This window comes from Scaptodrosophila lebanonensis, unplaced genomic scaffold (assembly GCF_003285725.1).
Source record: "Scaptodrosophila lebanonensis strain 11010-0011.00,11010-0021.00 unplaced genomic scaffold, SlebRS2 tig00000096-arrow-pilon, whole genome shotgun sequence".
Taxonomy (NCBI): Eukaryota; Metazoa; Arthropoda; class Insecta; order Diptera; family Drosophilidae; genus Scaptodrosophila; species Scaptodrosophila lebanonensis.
In genome coordinates, this window is record NW_022060567.1 from 621,866 (window position 1) to 635,583 (window position 13,718).

The window sequence follows — 13,718 nt, forward strand, 5'->3', positions numbered from 1 at the left end:
GCAAAATTCAACAAACCACCTCCACAGCAACACTCAAGTACTTGTAACACAAAAGCAACATGCTTAATATGATGGCGGCGCTAAGTGCCGATCGATGTCTAGATTGATGAAATAAAAGAATATCTGAGGCAGGGGAAGCATATCTCATCGGTACACATTTTTGCAGTTTATTGTTATAAGCGTATGGTGTATGTGTAAACAATTCGATTCAGTGGTGGTGTTAGGCCGAAGTGAGAATCACACAATTACTTTTCAAGGCATTTTTTTTGGCCTATTATCTGTTCTTCCAGCAAACATGCAGGCCCGCGTATTTACATACGAGTATATTATTGTAAAAAGTAAACGCTGGACCGGAAACGTGTGCTATGCATCTATATATTAACCATTCTACATGACATCGCCTTTTAGAAGAAGGATGTCTTTTTACTTTGGAGAAAAGATCAAACAACTTTTGCAATCTATCGAACCAATATTTAAAGCAAATGTGCTTCAGTCAGAAGACAGTCAGAAGACTGTCTTCAACGACTTCTTAAGGTGTCGGATAAAATAAAGACTGCAATTTTACGTTGATATAATAATTAGGTGTCAAGTCAGAACTGCAAAAGAATTCTACGTTTTGTGTCCTTTGTAAGCTGATATGGCGGTTATTTTTTAGCAACTTACCATAAACTTTTGGCTAAATGTTGAGAGGTGCTTTGCAGCATTCCTCTTTAGTACTTAAATGTAACGAATCGCTCACAATGCTTACTAACACTGGCAAACATACGCCTCCTCGCTTCAACTGCAGATCTGTTCAAACATACATATCGCCACGCAAAAATACAATTCACTAGTACCACCCAAGAGGGATAATAAATCATTTGGACAATTTAAAGGCATTGCATATTCGAATATTTCTTATCATTCGCCAACTGTGCCACATAGACATGTCTCGACAGGCAATCATTTGCTTGGAGGTGATTTGACACACGTTCAATTATTGTTTTGTTTCGGGCTAATATTATTAGTCGAAGCCCATTGAAATGTTTTCATTAATGAACATTTTTGATGGATCAATTTTTAACAACAATTTCGACACACTTTCGTTTTCCACTTTGGTTCTGGAATTTTAAGTTTTAAATTTAAGTTCTGGCACTGTCTTAAGATAACACTTTAAAGTGATTCAAAAACTCGTAGGCTGCAAGAAATAATTTAACTTAATTGCACAAGCACACAACGGGTTAAATCAATTTGGCCAATAACCAAACACCACAACGCCCCACCCTCTTGTGGCACACCCGAGCAAGCAAGTAGCGCCCACCCACCTGGCTATATTCGAATTACCCTTATCAACATCGGTTATCTCTTACTCGGCTTGACTTGATTGTGGCAAAGGCTGCTGTCCGTCCTGTCGTCCGTCTGCCTGTCTGCTTAGTTTTTACGACTGCTTCTTTTTCGGGCCTGTTGCCCGTGAAATGAAAATTGAAAAATTCGCTTTTAAACAATTGTTTACTTTTGGTTGACTGGTTCGCTGGATGGTCTGGTCGGCTGGTCGGTCGATCTGTCAGTCTGTTAGTGCGTTGGTTTGTCGGTCGGTAGCTCGGTCGGTCGCCCGGTTGGGTTCAATAGCAACCAAAAGTCGAAAAGTTGAAAGATAAATAAGCAAATAGGCAAAAAACCAAGAAAAAAAAACAGCAGCACCGCAACAACAAAAATCGAGATATAAACAGTAAAGCTCAAATACTGCATGCATATATACAATACGCCAGAAACAACAGCAACAACAACAGCGAGAAAATAAAAAATAAATCTCAGTCATTGGGCATTGGACGCTATTGAAAGGCGTTAAAAAATTGCCAGCACCGACAAGTTCATTTGATGTTTAATTTGCTGGCAGTGTACACCACGAGTATAGTGTTGATGTTGTTGTCTTTATTATTTTAAGGTACAATTGATATTTTATTTGTACAATCATTTTGTTTATTTACAATTTGCATGCAAATTGGCGTACTGGTTGTAGTTCTCGATAATGCTACTTGTTTGCCAAGTTGAAGGCTGTGTGGCACGCACATGTTGCTGCCACCGTTCAGGCACCAACTACATACATATGCGTGTATACAAGTATATATAAGTATGATATACGTCTGCGTATATGTATGCTTAGACGACACTGCCACTGACACCTTAATGCAAATTTTCCAACAGCTGGTCAGTCCATTTAATGGACGGCCACAGATGCTCCAGAGATACAAAAACGCGCTTACATGGAACATGCAGATGGGACTCCAAAAGGCAGCCACTGCCATCAAAAGCAGCAAAAGCAACGTAATCATTAGCGTAATATACATCAGAAGCTAAGGATTTCTTGCTTCTGGGACCGAACTGGAGACAAACGAAATGACGATGCTGCTGCTGGTGCCAAGACGAAGACTGAGGCGAAGGCTAGGGCTATAGCTATGGCTGTGGCTGTGGCTGTTGCCTGTTCTTCTTCTGGTGAGTGTTGCAAGTGTAAACTGATATCATCGGCAGCCGTTGCCGGCTCATGAAACGGAGCCACATTGTCACCATAATGACAACAACAGCCACCGACGTGGCAGCAAAGGCATCTAGTGCCACCTCAAGTGGCCACACGGCGGCAATTCCTCAAATTTTTATTGCTATTTTTAGCTAATTAAAATTTATTTATAATTTATTTTCAAACAACTTGAAAGAGGCGAGAAAACTTCGCAGGCGAGTTGAAAGCGCAAACAGATACGCGCGCTACCAATACCAGATATATGTATGTGTGTGTATGTATGCATGTATATAGCATACTTATCTATCCTATGCATAGGTCTAGATGCCCGAGACGTCTCTTACCCACCTTTATTGGCTGCGTTGTCAGCGTCGCGGCTATTTCTTTTCTATGTGTACATATACATACACGTAAGTATAAATACATATACATACGTTTTTTTTTTTTGCTTCATTTCTTTTCACATCTCTCTTCACTATTTAGTCTGTTTGCTTTGGCTTTTAGCAGCTACCAATTTAGAGTCAACGATTTCGCATCAAGTCCATCTTGCTCAAGAGCATCTTGCTAGAATGGGGCGGTAAGGGGCTGGAGGCGGGAAGGGGATGCGCAGGCGGAAGGTGATAGCCCATGGTAACTGATGCCATCATCAAGACTTTAAATCAACTCGGCGCTGTCAACAGTGCTGGGCACTAATTAATTATAAACGTAATATATAGATATTAAATAGCAAGTGACTTCAGGCATTAGCACGTGTCTACTAGACATCCATCGTACACTGATAGAAAAGCGAGTAGAGAAGAAAAAAACAAAGCCATGAAGACTAATTAAGTAGAGCTAGACCTTATGTGTGTATGTATCTCTAAAGTCGCAGAAAATGTATTTGTAAGATGAGTTATTACAAGTACAACCATTTCTGTCAGGAAGGAATGAAGTTGTACCAATCAATAATTTTCTTTTAATTAGAAACAAGTCAAGCTTGAGGACTATTTTCTGTCGAGAGTTTAAATAAAGGGTCTAATCTAAGTGACTATTGAGAAAAATATAATAGCTGTTAATAAATGAGGAGAGAGAGCGATTTCGCTGTTCATATTGACGAACGTATCTGTATTTTAAAAATCTGGCTTTCTACTGCATAGAACTTTTTTGCAATCAACTTTTTAAAGCCTACATACATAAAAATACAAATTTGTGTGCGAATTAGTCTAACCCCGGTCGAAAGTTCAATAACATTTGCTCTGGTTCAAACATAATTGCAAGTATTTCAGCTCGTGACTATATGTGCGACAAATGGATCAATTCGTGTTTATACGATATTGCTGCCGCAGTTCAACTCCAAGGTTGTGATCGCATTGATTGAGATTGATCTAAAGTGAGCTTTGACTTATGATGCATTGCTATGAATAGCCATTTAGTAAGTTAGTACATATAGTCCATACTATTACTATACGTACATATATGTTTAGGTGTGCTTATCTAATTTCTATTCATAATACTTTGATATAACCTCCTTATCTACATGCAACAAGTTTCGTTCCGGATTTATTGGTGACTTCACTTTGGGTCGACCGATACTTCGCATGGTCTTATTAGTGTCAATTATCCGTTGGGGTTTGATAGAATCCCGACTATATGATAAACAAACTGGATTTGGTCAGGAGAGAACACGAACAGACAAAGGCAGTTGAACTTAGTTCTCGATGCCGACATGTAATCGCACATATGATGCTTATAAGATATAAGTATACTTGTACAAGTATATTCAATCAGCATTTTTTGGCTTTTGACAGATTCGAGAACGTAGCTCTTAACTATTGCATGATCTTTGCAAAAACCATAAGACGGCCGTTAACTTTGTTACGGGCTCATTGAATTGTATGCAGCAAGAACGACTTTAATCAAAACATATGTTGGCATATACATACATATATCAACATCTCTCCTATTCACTCAACAACAAATGGTCAAAACATATAAGAATATGCAAAAACTTTGTTCTTGCTCAAATTCTCCAATGTCTCAAAGGAGCCGGACCCTCTGTAGGCTATCAAATGGCAGCCACTGATGGCTAAGATGTTAATCATCATGATGACGATGTAGATGGTGGAGATGGTGGAGATGGTGGAGATGATGGAGATAATGATGTGAAGCGTTATTGCTGCCGCTGCTGTTGCTGCTGCTGCTGCTGCTGACCCACAATGACGCGCGCGCTGCGTTTATCGCTCGGCCGCCCGCCCGCCGCATTGTTTGTGTTTGTGTTTGTGCGCTTGTGTTTGTCATCGACGTCGTCGATTTTGTGAATGATTGTAATTGATACTTGATGTGCCGAAGCGAATAAATGCCACTTTAGGCGTTGGAATTACGTCACCTTGAAGCTGCCGGCCAGTTAGTCAGTTGGCTGGTTAGCTGGTTGGCTGGTTGGCTCGCTCGGTCGCTTTTGCGGCTAGAACAGCAAAACTGAATCAAAGCAAAGGCGACGACACATTCTACAACAACTTCAACAACAACAACAACAACAATAAAACTCGCTTGACTTTGCGTCAAGTTCGAAACAAAACGGAACAGCTGTTTTAGCTGCTCACAATGCTGCTGCGCTGCAACTGCGCTGCGACGCCACCGCTTCACGCTTCGGAAATTTTTTCGAGAGATTTTCAACGACAAACTGGAACTGGTCTTTTGTCGCGCCTGCCTCTGCTTCTCTGTCTGTGCATGCGCGGCGATTGTGTGTTTGTGTAAGCGTCGAAAAAAATCGAAAAAATTGTATGCCAGTAAATGAAGAATTCATACAAAGTTCAGCGGCGGCAACAACAACAACGGCAACAACAAAACAACCACAAATCGGGGAGTAATGTTCATTTGCAAATGATTTTGGATTTAATTTGACTAATTAATTAGCTTTAATTTTACAATTATGTTTCATAAATAGCTGTTTATTCTTCATTGTTGTAACGTTCTTGTTGTTGTTGTTGCTGTTGCAGTTGCAGTTGTGGTCGAGCGGGCAATGCCAAAGTTGAGTGCAGTTCAGGAAAATTCTCCAATGGCAATGAAGAGGGCTAAATCTGCAAACAAAAATAAAAAAACTCTAAAAACAAAGCTCTACCCTCCGCGACCTTTAGATACGCTGCACTCAAGACAAGAACAAATAAATACATTACGTTGGCTATACCGACATTTATCAAAATTCCAGAAGGATGAAATATCTTCATAAGAAATCATAAAATTCATAAAAACCGCGCTCTTTCCTATAAAGAGTATATACTTTTAAAACACACGCAACAATTAACTTCCAAATTTAGTATTAGGTTGTTCAAACAATGGTTTCTACGTGAGCCGGATCTGTACATCGTTTTTGGGCACAGCAATATTACAATATCTTTTCATATCGGACAGTTCCTTTACGTGTTAATTATATGGCTAATTTATTTTTTAACAGAGCATCAGCTGAAGGTTTCAATGATGCACACATATCATATATCTGTTAGCAGAGAGTACATTACTCTTTTCTAACAATTTCAGCTCAGTAGTTTTTATCCGAAAGACTAGTTTGCATAGAAATAGAGGGATAGACATAGTTACAGTGATAAAGCCTTGAATTTCTTATTTATGTATATATGTACGTATAAATTGTTCAAGCTTTTCAATCAATCAATTGAATCCATTTTTCTGGTCTAGAAGCTTACTGTTAATAGTCAAAAGTTCGTTGCAATGGTTTTTGTTGCGTTACGCTTTGCTTTAAATCTTCATCTAAGACTAGCATTAAGTAAAACCTTAGAAGAAAGAAAGGAATAACAATTCATTCATAACTCAGTTTGCTGCAAGCCAACTGATCCAAACAACTCAATAGTTATCCAGGATTCACCCAAAAACTAGAAACTGTTTTTTTTAACTGAAAATTATAAAACTTTACAATAAAATAAATCATAAATTTTATTAATATAAATTGAATAAAAATATATTTCTACTTACTCGAAACTCTAAAATCTTTACCTTGACTTTACTTGAAGTTGTACATGGGGTTCCAGCATACAACACTTTCCTACTTCTGGACAGATGGACACACATTCATTTTAGCTAGCTCGACTTTTTCGGAGTTTACAAACGACATAGTTATTTGATAACACCCACTTACTACTCTTATTGAGATACAGGATATAAAAACTGTTAGTTGCAATGCTTTGCTTTTGGCCTCTTCACTGAAACTGGCCAGCGGCTTTGGCTAAGCCTCCATTGCCCTCCGAAGGACTCAACTAAACGGAACGCATTTGAAAAATGTTCAACAGTAATCGAGTAAAAGGAACAGCTGAAACAATGCAGAACAACACAATGGGGAATATGACGGAATGGGGGCTGGGGGGCTGGCGGAATGGGTCAAAAGCAGGGCCAAGTGCACGCACACGCAGACATAAGCTGGCATTTGGAAGGAACCAGCGGGGGAGAGAAACAGGAAGAAGGTAGAAGCTGAAGGCACAGGCAGAAACAACAATAAATCGTTAGCGTTAGCAGAGCACGCAGCTAAATAATAAAAACAACAACAAACACGTTGTGCATAACGCTGTCGACGTCGGCGCCTGCAGCTAAATCAGCAGCGATGTTGTTGCTTTTGTTGTTGCCTAGCAGGGAAATCCCCCAGAGTGTTTATAAAAAAAGTAACACAAAAAAAAAAAACATAATACACACACAAAACGAAATGTAGAAATGTAAAGTCAAATGAAATAAATGCAGCAAGTCCAGCAACAAAATGACGCAGCAACAACAACAACGATTCATTTGGAGAGTACGTCGCAAAAAAAAAGAGCCGGCAACCAGGCCTAGGCGGGAAAGGCAGTCGTTGTCTTTACACTCAACACTGTTACTGTACGAATGAAAAAAACTACATACGAGTATAGTTAATAGCTCGCATTCATCGAGTTATTATCCGAATAGTTCTAGTAGTAAATTTTCTTGAAACTTTGCAAAAGTTAATTCTTGAATCGATTGATCTTTTGATGAATTTTCGAAGAATTTCCTACTACATAATATAGAGTACTACTTTGCGTCGTACATGCCATGTATAGTTAGTAGTTTTAAAACTCTACATAGATGTTCGTGTTTCTTAAAAAATCAATAATCCAATAACACCTCCGACGCTGTTCTTCTCGCCGGAAGAGCTATGTCGCGCACCCTTTAGTCAATTGCGCACCCTTTATATAGGTTAACAAAAATTAATAATTGAATTACATAACAACATGTTTCAAATATGTACAGGAATAAGGAAAAGCTCAAAAAGATTGGTTTTAAACTATAAGTAAGGTATAATCCGAAGAGTCTGGGGACATGTATGTATTTCATAGAGCAGTGAAGTTTCCACAAAAGTGACCACATTTTTGTGTAAAATCATAAATATTTTTCTATATATGAAAATGGAAAGCCAGCGTAATAACTTAAAAGTAATCTTGTACTTGTAACGCTAGGATAAGTAAATAAAATAAATAAATAAATATTACTATATAAAACATCAGTATAGAGCTAAACACTCCGGCACTAGTTTCATGAAAATTCAAAGACGGTAGCTTATAAGTAGGAATAAATAAATGAATGTTAGGCGAAATGTTCTGTCAATTAAACTAATTAGCTAATAGGAGTATTTAAGGATTTTCCATTATATTTGTGCACTAAGCTGACAATAATAATTCATCTAGTTGTAGTAGTTATATACAGTCAGATATTTAATGGCCCCATTTTATTGGACAGTCATGTTTTCATTAATAATTAATTGACTATTCAATGATTAATTTGATTGATTGAGTGAGAAGCTGTATTTATGATTCATTAAATATTGTTGTAACATTCGTACGTTTTTATTCCTATCACTGGAATTTTAGATTGCACCTTTAGCTATTGCCTTTGTGTACATTTCTGCCGTTAATTAATTGAATCTAAATCTTTTTTATTGCGTTGAAATGGCACACATTATTCGCTATTTAATTCATTGTTAAACGTCTAATCGCACATTGCCGGTACTGCATTCCCTAATGGTGGAAGTTGCTTCGTTTTATTCAATGGTCCCATTAGTTAACATTGGGAATTGACGTTTTATTATTAAGTGGAAATAAATAAAAACCATTTATCATAATTCTCTAGCTTTACAACATGGGATTAAGTTGTCTCCATTGTATTCGTATCAGTTTATTTTAGTGCGATTATTGCTATTTACACACATATTACTGGCAAACAAATCTGCTATTAAATGTCCTTGTTTGACGGCAGTTCCTAATGTTTGATTCAGTTGGACTGTGTTGCAATCGGCTTGTAACATATTTTTGCATAAAATTTAGACCAACAACAAGGTTTACTAACAATGTTGGCAAACATTATATCCGAAGGAGCCACTAAATGGTCAGACGCGTCCAAGCTCCTCACCCTCCTACATATAGCATTTTATGTTTTTATCGTGCAACACTTTTTGGGGGAAATGCAACCTTATGCTGGCCACAACATGCAATAAACAGAGAATGCTCGCAGGTGGCCAAAGCTTTATCTAAAGATGGCCAATAGTCGTTGAAGCCAAATCACTGCCAATTACTTGGAACGCAAAAGGCAATTTGGTCTGTGTGGCTTCACAAACATAAAACGATTTTCTAAAAATATTATGCAATTATTTTAAAATCAAAGTGCACTTTTTTTCATACTTGCAGCATCCCTCTACCGTAAAAGGTCGAAAGGACATTGAAGAAGTTATAAAGTATTTCTATTCCACCCACTGAAAAATGTATCTACCATTATTCTAAATAAAGCATTTTGCTTACTTTAATAAATATAACCAACTCTTCTTCATTCTAGGACAATCAATCTCTCTATCATGTAGGCATATAAGTATTACAATTTGTTGGAAGTTAAAGAACTTGTTTCACATTCATCTGAATTATACAGCGACTAGACTTCTCATCTCCCAAAACAAACAGAACATTAACTCATGCTAGTCCTTGTTTTATACAAGTATATAAATCCTTATTCTTTATACTATATCTAAAGAAATAAATTTAAATGCCGTTAAAATGCCTAAATCTAGAGGAAAATGTTTCAAACAGTATTTGTTTCTGTGTATCGAAAGTTTTTTTTTTTTCAGCCAGTGAGCGTTAATGTACTATAGTATCTGGCTTAGAGTTTTTCAAACAATGCCGCACAAACAGCGACCACCGACTGCAACAACAATAGCAACAATGGCAAAGGCAATGGCAAAAACAACAATAACTTGTCTGCTAGTCATAGATAAGATCGTTGAAAGATCAAATTCATGTCGTAGACGGACTATGCCATATATATGCCAGATAAGGTTCCCTCACTGACTGCAGCAGTAAATTACAGCTACTGGGAGCAAAAACAATGCTGGGCCATGCGAAAAGCGCAAATTCCAATCAAATGTTAGGAAATAAAAACAGAATGCACTCTAAAAGGCTCGAAAAAAGGAATCTGCTTTGGGGATCTTCGATTTCTGAGACATCGAAATATTGCATTCATTTTAGCATCCATTAATCCAAAATCATGTGTAAAATATATCTCATTGAATCGAATTTTTATTTTGAATTGATTATTGATTTTTTGAGTTATGTACTAAATAGTCTAAGTATTATCGCGTGTTCTGGTATTTTTCTCAGTACAACAAAATAAAGCGATTCTAATCTGTTATCTGATTAGAATGTTCAACATTATTACTGAGTATTAAACATTGTTGAAAGAAAGTCTGTATTGGCTGTGATTATATAGCTAGAATGTATAGTCTGGTATTGGATGCTGCACCCCATAGGTCCAGATAAGATTCGAGGATTTGTGTTCAGGTAGTTGAAATTACTGACAATGTAAAAAATAAACGAAGCGAAACTAATCAATGAAAGCTTGAAATGTTTGATAACCCAACCCAATCATTTCCTATATACATAGGTATGTGTACATATACGAGTGTGTAGGTGTGGCTGATCGATGGCTGTCTGATTAGCCGTAAAATCTTTATGGCTTGTGATCTTAAAATGTAATCCGACACAGAGTTCAATGTCAATGTATACTCTGTAAGGAATACGACGATAGCAGCTCGCAATCTACTAAATTGATATCGATAGAAAAAAAGTATGTTTGAATTATGAAATATGAATGAAGCTAGCAAGAATTTCGGTTCTATCTATCTTCCAATTTCCAGAAGAGGCCTATTTAACAACAAGTGTAATGTTATGTTTCCTATTAAATAAATATCAGACATTCTAGATAACTGCGGTGATGACGATGACGATGATGACGACGATATCGCGCTTATAATGCGGCTATCTTGTATTTATATACGAGTATAGCTGGCAACTGGCCACAATGCAACTGCCATTGTTAACAAGACAAGCAAGACAACAAGTTGTTGGCGATGGTGACGGCATTTTGCTGTTGTCACAATCTTAATGAGCCCGTTATGCACATGGAAGAAGACACTGTCTGACAAGTTGACATAATGGATGATGAAACGCTAGTACGAGCATCTGAAACCTGGTACCTGGTACCTCGTGTTTTGTGGTATCTAATATCTGGTATTCTAAATAGCCAAGTCGACAGCATCGAACAGTTGAACATTGAGTAAACTGCTGGATTATGTTCTACATAGATGCTGAGATACTTATGTAGCTGAAAAATTGTGGGTGGCCATGCCACCCCACATACTCAAAGCTGTCAGATGCAATTTCGATATCTTTGGTCACTGGATGAAGTCTTTTATGGCAAGAGTGTCACAGTCGAGTGCAAATTGTAAAACTGAATGGTTATAAGTAGAACAAATGGGTGGGGGTGGGGGTGGTTGGATTCAGAGAAATGGATGCTGTCGAGGCAGTCTCGATGACTGTAAAAAGGCATTTAATGGATTTGGTCAAAAAATGTTTATGACTGCGAGCACAAGTTGCAAGGAGCGGGCAGACATGCTGGCTGGCAACAAAAACAACAGCAGCAACCACAACAACAACAACACGAGTAGCAGTAGCAACAACACATTCTTCTGCTTTCATTTTCAACACGCGCCGCACGAAATTAACGGCGAAAGCCAAAGCTAGCAAATTTTTAATGCGCTTCCAGCTGCACTGGCCAGCACACAACACATTGGAGAGATGCGGTAATAAAAGTTGCGGCAAGACGCACCAAATGCAAACGCACACTACAATGTGGCAACAGTGGCAACGGGGACAACCAAAGTCAAGAAAGAGCGCTTTAATCGTTGAGCAATTGACTATACGGGTAGTATTATATTTCGCACACTATTTCCATATTGCTAATAAGAGGAATACGCATTTCAATAAATATGCTCCACTGACACGGTCGTAGTTTATAGGGAGGAGTACGAGTGGCGGAAAACTGATCTTAAAGACAGATCAAAACTATATTAAAGATTGTTTATTGGGACAGATAAATGTAGATCTTTAATAAGGGTTTGCTATCATTTTTCATATAACCTTTTAAACGTTTAACAGCACTATAGACAGAGCTCAGATTGTTTTTAAAATCGAAGGGCAGGCGCCAACATCCTAACACTCTATAGGTATGATTTGTTCTTTTTAACTCGCTTCTAAATGAAGATGTGAGATATTCAAAGAAATTATCGCAAGGGATTGAAAATAATTGAAATGGAAACGGAGTTCTACTGAGCCCGAGATTTCACATTTATTTTCTATTTCACTTGAAATACTTCCATAAAATATTTTTATTTGCAAAGTCATGACTTTTTCAAAATTCAGGTGCGGGTACAGCTACATATTTTGACATTTCCTCATATACTTACATACACACGAGAACTTTCGAGACATGGTGTTTAGATTAGCTTAGGTCGGGAAAACGATTAAACCAATTGAGATCAAATACAGACTGCTTTGCAAAGCTATAGTATTTGATGGCATGTTATGTACAACAACTATGTATAATAATATGTACGAACAAAAGATAGTTGTAGGATTCCAGGGATTTTGTGAATGGTGCAGGTGAATGCTAAGAATCTAAAAGTGCTCTCACTTCAAGACCTTTTCTTCCCATTTAACAGCGACAGTTTGCATAAAAACAAACAGGCCACTCTCATCGTCATCCTAACTATATACATACATATGTATGTATGTATGTACATGTGTATTAGTTTAGTTTTGTGTTTCGTTTACTTAAAAGCGTTACAAACATCAGCCTGAAGTTGTAATGCCCTTTACAAGGGCAGACATAAACAGAAACAGAAACAAAAACATAAAAGAAGCAGGCAGAAAAGGCAGCAGCACCAGAAGCAGCAGCAGCAGAGGCAGCAGAAACAGAGCGACGAATGGATGGCGGACTAGTTGATGTTTGCTGGTAGGTAGAGCAACAACAGCAACAAAAGCAGCGGGCCGGTCCCGGCTCATGCCTACAAGTATGCCCTGGCCCTGTGTCCATGCTGAGATCGCTGCGCGACTCGCACGTTCGCTGCCAGTGGGCAGAGGCGCGCGTGTGTGTGTTTGTGCGGTTTTGTGTATCTTGCAGATATGTTGTTGTTGTTGTTGCTGCTGCTGCCGCTGCCTCCGTAGAATGCAACAATTGCTGCAGAAAACGAAAGGCAGCAAAAGGCAACAAAAACAAAAATAAACTTGAGCATTCTCTTTGCTCGTTTTTTTTTTGGTTTTTGTTTTTGGAAAGAGCTGTGGCAGCAACAACAACAATAAACTGCGAACTAGCGAGCTGTAGTTGCAACTGTAAATTGCAATAAAATATTTTTTATGTATGAACATTTATTTATACACATACAAACATATACACATATGTACATTTGTTTTTTTTTTTTTTTAATACATACTTGGGCATATTTTTGAGTTCGCCGCAACAACTTGTTTAATATTTCTGTAACAATTTTTTCTCTTGCTTAAGCTTCAACTCACAGCACAACACAATAAAAAAAAGAAACGATTTTTAAATAATAACAAAAACTTGTCAGCGTGAACTAATTAAAAATACAACAAAATTAATTACAGCAGCGCAGCAACAACAAACACAAAAGAGACAGAGACAAGAATGCACACACATACATTTGTATGTATGTATGTATGTATGTATGTTTATAATGTAATATGTGCTGTTATATTATTATTAATTTTATTTCTCTTCTTGTTTTGATTTGCGCGCGCGCCACGTTTCGATGCTGATGCTGATTTCGATTGCAATGATTTACAATTTACAAGCTGGAGAGTTGCAAGTTGCACATTCGCGACTGCGACTCCGA

The 13,718-nt window shown here is 37.7% G+C and overlaps 1 protein-coding gene across 1 annotated transcript in view; it reads right to left on the minus strand.

The window, feature by feature from the left end:
* The window catches only part of LOC115627529 (adenylate cyclase type 9), a 71,776-nt gene extending 58,344 nt beyond the window's left edge, over window positions 1–13,432 (minus strand). Inside the window, exon 1 of the mRNA XM_030523229.1 lies at window positions 13,296–13,432. The gene's annotated coding sequence lies outside the window, so the exon portion shown is untranslated. The remainder of the gene's footprint in view (window positions 1–13,295) is intronic.
* Window positions 13,433–13,718: the final 286 nt, after the last annotated feature.